The 9,678-nt window shown below is 39.7% G+C and overlaps 1 pseudogene; it reads right to left on the bottom strand.

Annotated features, from left to right (window-relative positions):
- Positions 1-325: 325 nt before the first annotated feature.
- On the bottom strand, positions 326-9,528 carry LOC139888138 (probable amino acid permease 7; annotated as a pseudogene).
- Between the last annotated feature and the right edge of the window lie 150 nt (positions 9,529-9,678).

Here is a 9,678-nt window from a genome sequence, read left to right as displayed (position 1 = left end):
GCTTTCCAAAGGAAAACACGCTCAACAAGGATTATAAGAAGATGGGGGGAAACGGGAAAACTCGCACCTAGAAAGCAACTATCTAATGGAATACTATCTATAACGGAGTCTCTGCTAACATTCCGAAAACTTTAAAAAAACACAAACCGAACAAAATGAAAACTACATGAAAAAAGTAAGAAACAAATGAAGCGAATTACACAAGACAAACCACAACAATCAACCTCATTAGTATGAATAGTTACTAATTTCACTATATAGTTGCTTTGGTTCCATCACAATGGCTGATTTAACACAAGAAAAAGTCTCACAGATTACAATGAGACTATTTCATTTTTGCTTGAATAAGTCCAGCTACAGATCCAACTAAAGCTACTAATGATACAATCATCAAAACACCACTAAATACTTCAAGAATCATCCATTTTTTACTCCAAGTTTCCACCTTTTTTTGCACTATATACATTTCAACAGGAAAATATATTGCCATTGGCCACAAATTCACTGCACCCAATACACCAAGTATCTCATTGAAATACGGGAACATCAACCCAATTCCTGTTGTCGTTGCAACGCATGTTGTTCTAAAACACAGTCTGAACAGATTTAACCGAAAAACAGGCAAGAATGGCAAGTTGAGGTCATAAAAGTTCTTCAGAAACCGACTGTCAGGGAACTTGTTGATTAACCATCTTTCCACAAATGCATATACTGGCTGGCTGAATAGCTGTTTTATTTAGGTAAAAACAATATGGGTATTAGTCATAGTTTGACTTTTTAAGGTCAACTTGAAAATAAAGATTTCATCTGTTTAATGAATCTCTGTTAATTTTGGGGAAAAGGAAAAAACTTGGTGATCAGATTGAGAATCTTGATCAAGATAATTTTGATATACCCATACATATTTTAGTTTAGATATATATTTGACTTTAAAAGTCAAATATTGACTTCTTTATGTGAAATGAAGGCTTACTTGATATCCTCCTATTAGATGTATGATAATGCACACGTTAGCAAAGTCGATAATCCAATAAGGCTCGTAAAACCCGAATCCAGTCAAGAGGTTTCCTACAGTATCATTCCCAAACGCTGCATATCCAAAACATCCACATCCAACGTAGAAAAAAGTTGTCACGCTGATCGCAATTGCCGAAGCCCGTTTCACAACCACATTCTCTGATGGCGGTGACCTCATAGTATCCTTCAATACACCAAGATAATCGATCAAAACATGTACCTTTTATATGCATAATAATAATCTATCCGTCCCAAAATCAGGGTCCCTTTGACTTTTGAAAGTCTTTCTTTTCCAACTCTGACTTTAACTTTTTTGTTTGTACTGTATAATACTTAATGAAAGTTAAACCAAATAAAACACATTTAAAACTCAATCCGTTCATATAGTTTTCATCAAATATTATATAAAACAAACAAAAATATTTAAATCCATAGTTAAAAAAGAAAAACTTTCAAAAGTCAAAAGAGGACAATTTTGAGATAGATGGAGTATACAACTATCTAATATGTTACATGTAAAGAATAACAAACTTCTAACCTGTATTTCTAAAAGTACAAAAGTATACGGATACGCGAATGCAATGTCACCGAGTGCTTGAAAAGCTAGCCATAACTTGTTAGCTACACTAGTAGCCGGGACTCCTGTTATACTCCCAGCAAACTTGCCATTTTCTGTTGTTTTAAATCATTAAATCGTATCGTACATCTATTTCAAAAATGATAATGAAAGCATTTAACATTTGTACCTATTACTTGTGCTACTCCGAGCCCAAAGCCAATTGATGCGTAACAAAACGACATTATTGCTGCAACAACCGATAACCAAACCATGCTATGAAAATCAGGTATTTGTGACATCAGAACCTGCACTACCCCAAACAATAACATATAAATATGGCCACCATATTCACAATCAGCATCTTGCCCTTTTTTATGGAAACAATTTGATTTCTGAATCGCCCTGATGCAAATTAAGAACCATATATTAACTCACTGTTAATCTATAAACATGAACAAAATTGAAAAGTTCATATCAGTATGGTATGTGAGATTTAATTACTTCATACAAGTCGAAGTTGTGACGACATAAGCGACCGTAGTCCCCATAAAAGCTCACATACTGAAGCAACCCGCATGTCCATGCGTGTTTTTCGCCTGTGAAATACCCCATCACTCAACAAAACGCATAACAAAAAAAATGCTACCTTACAAAAAAAGATTCAACCAAAGAGCCAATGGATTGGCGGTATCGAGGCCACCCTTACAACCTTGAGGGTTCAGGGTTCGAGTCCTGTTTAGGACATTTCGTGGCGAATATATTCGTGTTAGTATTGGGTGGGTAATGTTAATAATAATAACGTGTTGTATTTCCTTGCTTCACCAGTACAATATTACAAGCTATATATAGTAATGAATAAACTCGTGGCCAAACAGAAATAAAGATCCAAATGGAACTATAACGATATGATAAAACAAAAGCACACACGGCTTGTTTTATTTCCCTTCAATTAAAATAAAGATAATCAATAACTAGCCCTCAAATGACATACGGTAGCTATATATATATATATATATATATATATATATATATATATATATAGCTAGATAACTAGATATTAGAGAATGAAAAACAACTACTACGTAATAGATAAGAACAAAAAATTGAAATTTAAACTTGACTCCTATTCAAATTGTAGTAGGTTGCTTTCTCCAGTTATTATCCAGTTGTCATCCCACTTTATTCTCAACATAATTTTTATTGATATCTTTTAACATTTAAACTCCAACTCATGTTCATCCTATTCCACACTTGCAAACCACCGACCCATTTATCCCACCTTGAACATATGTGGCCAACACTATTGGGCCAAACCTTGCTGGGCTAAAACCACCACCTGAATTATAAACATGGCCCAACTTTTGGCTCATGACAGCCCACACACTTTGCGACCCAAAACCCATTAAATATTCTACATCATCCTCCCTTTCTTCAAAAAGACTCGTCCTCGAGTCTATAACTTTAAGCACTGAAACATCTGAATGATCCTCAATAACCACACAAATGTTTTCCAAATCCTGATTCGTAACATCAACATCTTCACAATAAAAAAATTCAGCATCTTCATTGGACATGTTGGTGTCTTTGTTACTAACTACCTCCAAATCACTTTCTTGATCAGATTCAAAAAAAGAAAAAAATACCTCACCATCAGTATCATAGATGGGTTCTGTATCATAGATGGATTCTTCATCTTCACCATCTGTATCATAGATGGGTTCAATATCATAAATGGATTCTGAATCGATTCTTTCCTAATCGTAGCGCGCAGGAAATCGTTGTTGGTTCAGTTCCAACTCGACGATTCGCTTATATAATCGTTCAATTTCTGTGTCTCGAGGGTCTTCGTTGCCTCTTTCGGTGTGTCTACGATTATCTCCATCGCTGCCTCGGTCGGCGGTTCTGCAATAGCCTCCTCGATAACCTCCATGAAACATTGTTTGGCCAAAAACCTGAGCTCTGGATACCAAATAATGAATAAACTCGTGGCCAAACAGAAATAAAGATCCAAATGGAACTATAACGATATGATAAAACAAAAGCACACACGGCTTGTTTTATTTCCCTTCAATTAAAATAAAGATAATCAATAACTAGCCCTCAAATAACATACGGTAGCTATATATATAAATATATATATATATATATATATATATATATATATATATATAACTAGATATTAGAGAATGAAAAACAACTACTACGTAATAGATAAGAACAAAAAATTGAAATTTAAACTTGACTCCTATTCAAATTGTAGTCGGTTGCTTTCTCCCAGTTATTATCCAGTTGTCATCCCACTTTATTCTCAACATAATTTTTATTGATATCTTTTAACATTTAAACTCCAACTCATGTTCATCCTATTCCACACTTGCAAACCACCGACCCATTTATCCCACCTTGAACATATGTGGCCAACACTATTGGGCCAAACCTTGCTGGGCTAAAACCACCACCTGAATTATAAACATGGCCCAACTTTTGGCTCATGACAGCCCGCACACTTTGCGACCCAAAACCCATTAAATATTCTACATCATCTAGGCATAAAACCTAGCATCTATGAATGGGCTAGGCCCTATAATAATAATACATGAATAATACTAATGGGCTAAATACTGGCTAACAGCCCCCCGCAGTTGGAGCGGGAGTGCGTCGGACGCTCAAACTGTAGCGAAAGTCATCAAATAATGCAAAAGGAAGACCTTTGGTGAAGATGTCCGCAAACTGATATCTGGACTGGACATGAAGAACCCATACTTGACCCTGAGCAACAAGATCACGAACAAAATGAATGTCAATCTCAATGTGATTCGTTCGTTGATGTTGAACCGGATTGTTGGAGAGGTAGACAGAGCTGACGTTATCACAATATACCAAAGTAGCTGAGGTGAGTGGACAGTGAAGCTCGCGGAGAAGGTTACGAATCCAACATGTCTCAGCAACGGCATTGGCAACCCCACGATACTCTGCTTCAGCACTGGAGCGAGAGGGAGTGAGTTGCCGCTTGGATGACCAGGAGAGAAGGTTGTTGCCGAGAAAAACACAGTAGCCTGATGTAGATCGACGAGTAGTGGGGCAACCTGCCCAATCGGCATCAGAGTAAGCAACCAAAGAGGAAGGTGATGACGCATATAACTATAGTCCGAGATCAGTGGTTCCCTGAAGATATCGAATGATTCGTCTGAGCGCATGGAAGTGTTGCTCCCAAGGATCATGCATGAAGAGACAAATCTGCTGAACTACATAAGAGATATCCGGTCTAGTGAATGTAAGACACTGTAATGCACCTGCAAGGTTCCGATAGAGAGTAGGATCCTTGATAGGAGGACCATGAGAAGTAAGTTTAGCACCCGGTTCAACCGGGGTCCTGTAGGGATGACATGAGGACATACCAGCCCGCTCAATATTCTCAGTAGCGTACTGTGTCTGGGAGAGAAACATACCAGAAACACTACGGGTGGCATGGATCCCTAGAAAGTAGTTTAGGGGACCCAAATCAGTCATGGAGAACTCCTGATGTAAATACGAGATAATCCGCTGTAATAAACCTGTGGATGACGCAGTCAAGATGATATCATCAACATATAAGAGTAGGTACGCAGTGTCGGAACCCTGGCGAAAAATAAAGAGAGATGTGTCACAACGGCTCTGGTGAAAGCCAAGTCATTGAGCATAACCTGCAAATTGCTGAAACCAAGCTCGGGGAGCCTGCTTAAGGCCATACAGGGACTTTTACAATAAACAGACATGATCCGGGAATCTACTATCACGAAAACCCGGGGGCTGATGCATGTACACAGTCTCTGAGAGTTGCCCATGAAGGAAGACGTTCTTGACATCTAGCTGATGAACCGGCCAGTGTCGAGAAACTGCCAAACTAAGGACAGTGCGAATCGATGCCGGTTTGACAACCGGACTAAAGGTCTCATCACAATCTATACCAACCTGCTGGCTGTGACCGTTAGCAATGAGTCGAGCCTTATATCTGCTCAAATTACCATCTGCATTAAACTTGTGCTTAAAAATCCACATGGAGCGAACTATGTTCGTGTCCGATGGGCGAGGCACAAGTGTCCAAGTACCATTGCTAATTAATGCATTATATTCATCTATCATAGCTTGTTTCCAGTTTGGTTCCCGTAGGGCATCAGGGTATGTGCGAGGAATGGGGGATATGGTAGAGGTTAGAAGATTAAGACGATCAATGGGTTTGGTGATACCAGCACGTGTGCGGGTGATCATAGGGTGAACGAACGAAAAGGCGGCAGCCTCAGTAGGAGGAGGCTGTGTCTCCGAGGTGGAAAGGTGAGTGGGATTAGGGGCGGTAGCCTCAATGGGAGGAGGCTCAGTCTCCAATGTGGAGGTAGTGGTAGCCTCAGTAGGAGGAGGCTGTGTCTCCGAGGAAGATGTGGGAGTAGAAGAGTGTAAGTCGGGAATATGAAAGGATCGGGAAAATAGACTAGGTGGAGGTTCAAGGAAGTCATATGATGGGGGTTCGGTGGGAGTCATGGAGCCAAAGGGGAAAGAGGTCTCATCGAAGGTGACGTGACGAGACAAAATGATTCTATTGGAGGTGAGATCAAGGCAGCGGTATCCCCGATGATTGGAGGGATACCCGAGGAAGATGCAAGGAGTGGAGCGCGGCGCGAGTTTGTGAGTGTCAGGAAGGTGAGGGTAACAAAGACAACCAAATACATGAACTGTTGTATAATCTGGTTTTTGTCGGTAGAGGCGATAGTGTGGTATCTCGTGATTAATGGCGGAGGAAGGGAGAATGTTAAGAAGATGGGCTGCCATATGTAAGGCTTCGACCCAGTAGGTAGGTGGGAGATGAGCCTGGAAGAGAAGAGTGCGAATAAGGTTATTGATCGTGCGTAACATACGTTCGGATTTCCCATTTTGTTGGGAAGTGTATGGACAAGATAGGCGAAATTGAATGCCATTTGTTTGAAAGAGGGTATGAAAGGCGGTGTTGTCAAATTCACCGCCATTATCGCATTGAAAAGATTTTATTTCTTGTTTGAATTGAGTGCGTACAAAGCATCTAAAATTAATGAAAGTAGTAATTACATCAGATTTATTACGTAACGGAAAAACCCAAACATAATGAGAGTAATGATCAAGAAATATAACATAGTATTTTAAACCACTAAGACTAGGCACAGGAGATGTCCACAAATCAGAATGAATAATATCAAAAGTAGCAGTTACATTAGAACTAGAAACATAAAAGGGAAGTCGCACGTGTTTTCCAAGTTGGCATGCATGACAAAATAAAGGTGACGACATTTTATTACATATGATATCTTTATTTGAAATAAGTCTGCGAAGAACATCATGTCCGGGGTGACCAAGACGCTGATGCCATGTAACGGGACTAGTAAGCAAAGCTTGTGGAGGAGTAGAGCTGGGTGTGAGAGGGTAGAGATCCCCGGTGCTATGACATCGGAGCAGAAGACGACGCGTCAGATAGTCCTTCACAGAAAAACCAAACAGATCAAATTCAACAGAGACAAGATTATCACGAGTAAATTGACGTACAGATATAAGATTTTTAACAATATTGGGAGTAACAAGGACGTTATTTAGGTGTAAAGGTCGATGAGTTGCAGGTAACAAGCTATTGCCGGTGTTGGTGACTGGAATTGTATTCCCGTTACCGACGGCGACAGATGAATATTTGCATTTATTAAAAATGGTACTAAGATTATTAACACAAGAGGTAAGGTGAGAAGTCGCACCAGTATCCATGTGCCATCCGGCAGCCCCGTAGTCCTGAAGAGTCATGGCGCTGAAGGCATGAGGCAAAACCGTTTCCTGTGTCTGAGTGCGTGGGTCAATAGTAAAAGAACCGTAACCAGTGGGCTGACATGTCCCAAAAATTGAAGCAGGCTGTCCAGAAAAGTAGGCCTGCTGACCTCCATTCGGCCCAGTATGAGATGATGTCCTGTTAAATCCTGGTGGGCTTGGCAGGAGGCCTGCCTGTGTACTGTGGCGATTAGTTGGGCCTGGTGGGCCATAAGTAAATGGAACAGCCTGCTGAGTATGGATTGGAGCCCGTAAATTTGCCATAGATTGAGCAGCCAATTGATTTTGTTGGGCAGCAATCACTTGAAGCAATTGGGCTTGACTTACACCGTTGGACCTATAATTGTTAGACCTACCAGAAGTGTTACGCCTGGAGTTTACATCGTGTACAAACCTGCACCTGTTATCAAATCGACAAAATCCATTAGAAAAGTTGCGACAAATCTGAGGTTGAGTAGGAGGCGGTGTAGCGGGCTGAGCAACAAGAGCCGTCGGGTTGGAGGAATTCAATGTGGGGGTGGCAGCAGTTCGTTGTTCCCGATTCAAAGTCATTTCTTCCATTAACAACATAGATCGAGCTGTGTCGAGATCGGGGAATGGGTGGCGATGAAGTATGATTCGTGCAGCGTATGGATATTTATCTGTCAATCCGTTAACGACAAACATGACAAGGTTGTTTTCTTCAACAGTTGATCCGAGATTTCGAAGGTGCGTTGCAATTCGATCTAGTTTTCGAAAGTACTCTTCCACCGTTTGGTCACCAATGGAGAGTGCACGTAACTCGGCATTCAATTCCATGGTTTTCGACAACTTGTTGTCTTGAAAAAAATTTTCTAGAAAAATCCAAGCCGCATGAGAATTGACCGGCTCAGAATTGAGTACCCGTTCAAGAAGGGACTCGGAGATCGTATTATATATCCATGTGGTAACAACTGCATCAGCCTTGATCCACGCATCGGTTGCTTGTTCTTCAGAGGTGGAAGTGCCAAGGACAAATTTTGAGACATCAAAACCCTTGCAATGAGTGGTGAAGAGACGTTTCCAGTGCGCATAGTTAAGCTTCGAGAGATCAAGTTTAACCGGAATGAGATGAGATATGGACGTGACTGTGTAGATCTTGTCATATGTGTTAGTCATGGTGATGATTAATTGATATAGAATAGAAGAGATAGAAGGCAGCAGGAAGATGAAAAAGGGAGATGATGCAATCGGCAGAAGAAAAAAAATGAGATGAGTTTGTGTTTTTTTTTTTTTTTTTTGATCGACAGATTAGGGTTTAGGGGATATTGGAGGCATGGCTCGATACCATGTTAATAATGATAACGTGTTGTATTTCCTTGCTTCACCAGTACAATATTACAAGCTATATATAGGCATAAAACCTAGCATCTATGAATGGGCTAGGCCCTATAATAATAATACATGAATAATACCAATGGGCTAAATACTGGCTGACAGGTAAGTGAGTTTGTCTTTAAAAAAAAAAAAATTCATTTTTTACACTCACATTATTTTCACGCTTAAAAATGTGAATAATTTGACATGTTTTTCTTCTGGTGTCACAATATTTGACACCTAACAGCGTCAAAAATAGAAAATCAATGACACTTTTGGACGCCATATTTTTTCACACATAAAATTTTTGACAACAAATTTTTACACGCTTTTACATGTCACATTTTTAAGTGTCAGATGTTCATATAAAAAGTGTCACAAACTACAAAGTTTGTTGTAGTGTACACTTAGGATAGAAGTAGGTGTACCAAGGATAACTTCAACAGCATCTGTAAAAAATCGGTTTCTAGTTCCGGTAACAGGATCAGGTGACCTGTAACAATCTGACAAAAGAACTGCGGAAACATACGTTACGACTGCAAAACTAACTAACGCAATCGGTCCGCCAATCCAACCAAGCTGAGCTGTGCTCCAAGCCAGTGAAAGTACACCCGAACCGATAACTGCAGTTATAATATGTGCAATCGTTGTTCACAATGTACCTGTTTAATTTCAAAAAAATCACATTAAATCTGTCTCATTTTACTAACTGATTAAACCAACAAAAGTTGTATTTTACCCGTTCTTGGGTTTTCATCCTCGTCTGTTAAATATCCATGCACAGATTCGTGTTCTTCCGCCATCTTTTATAGACGTACGTTGTATACTCAACTGATCAACTTAACTAAAAGCGTTTTTTGTTATGGGTTCTTTAGAATTTAGACTTGTTAGGTTCCTTAAGGGTTAGGAAAAGTTTTCTAGACATGTTATGATGTTAATATATATGTTGTCAA

This window comes from Rutidosis leptorrhynchoides, chromosome 2 (assembly GCF_046630445.1).
Source record: "Rutidosis leptorrhynchoides isolate AG116_Rl617_1_P2 chromosome 2, CSIRO_AGI_Rlap_v1, whole genome shotgun sequence".
Classification (NCBI taxonomy): Eukaryota; Viridiplantae; Streptophyta; class Magnoliopsida; order Asterales; family Asteraceae; genus Rutidosis; species Rutidosis leptorrhynchoides.
The sequence above is the reverse complement of the archived record's forward strand: the minus strand, read 5'-3'. Positions and strand labels throughout refer to the sequence as shown.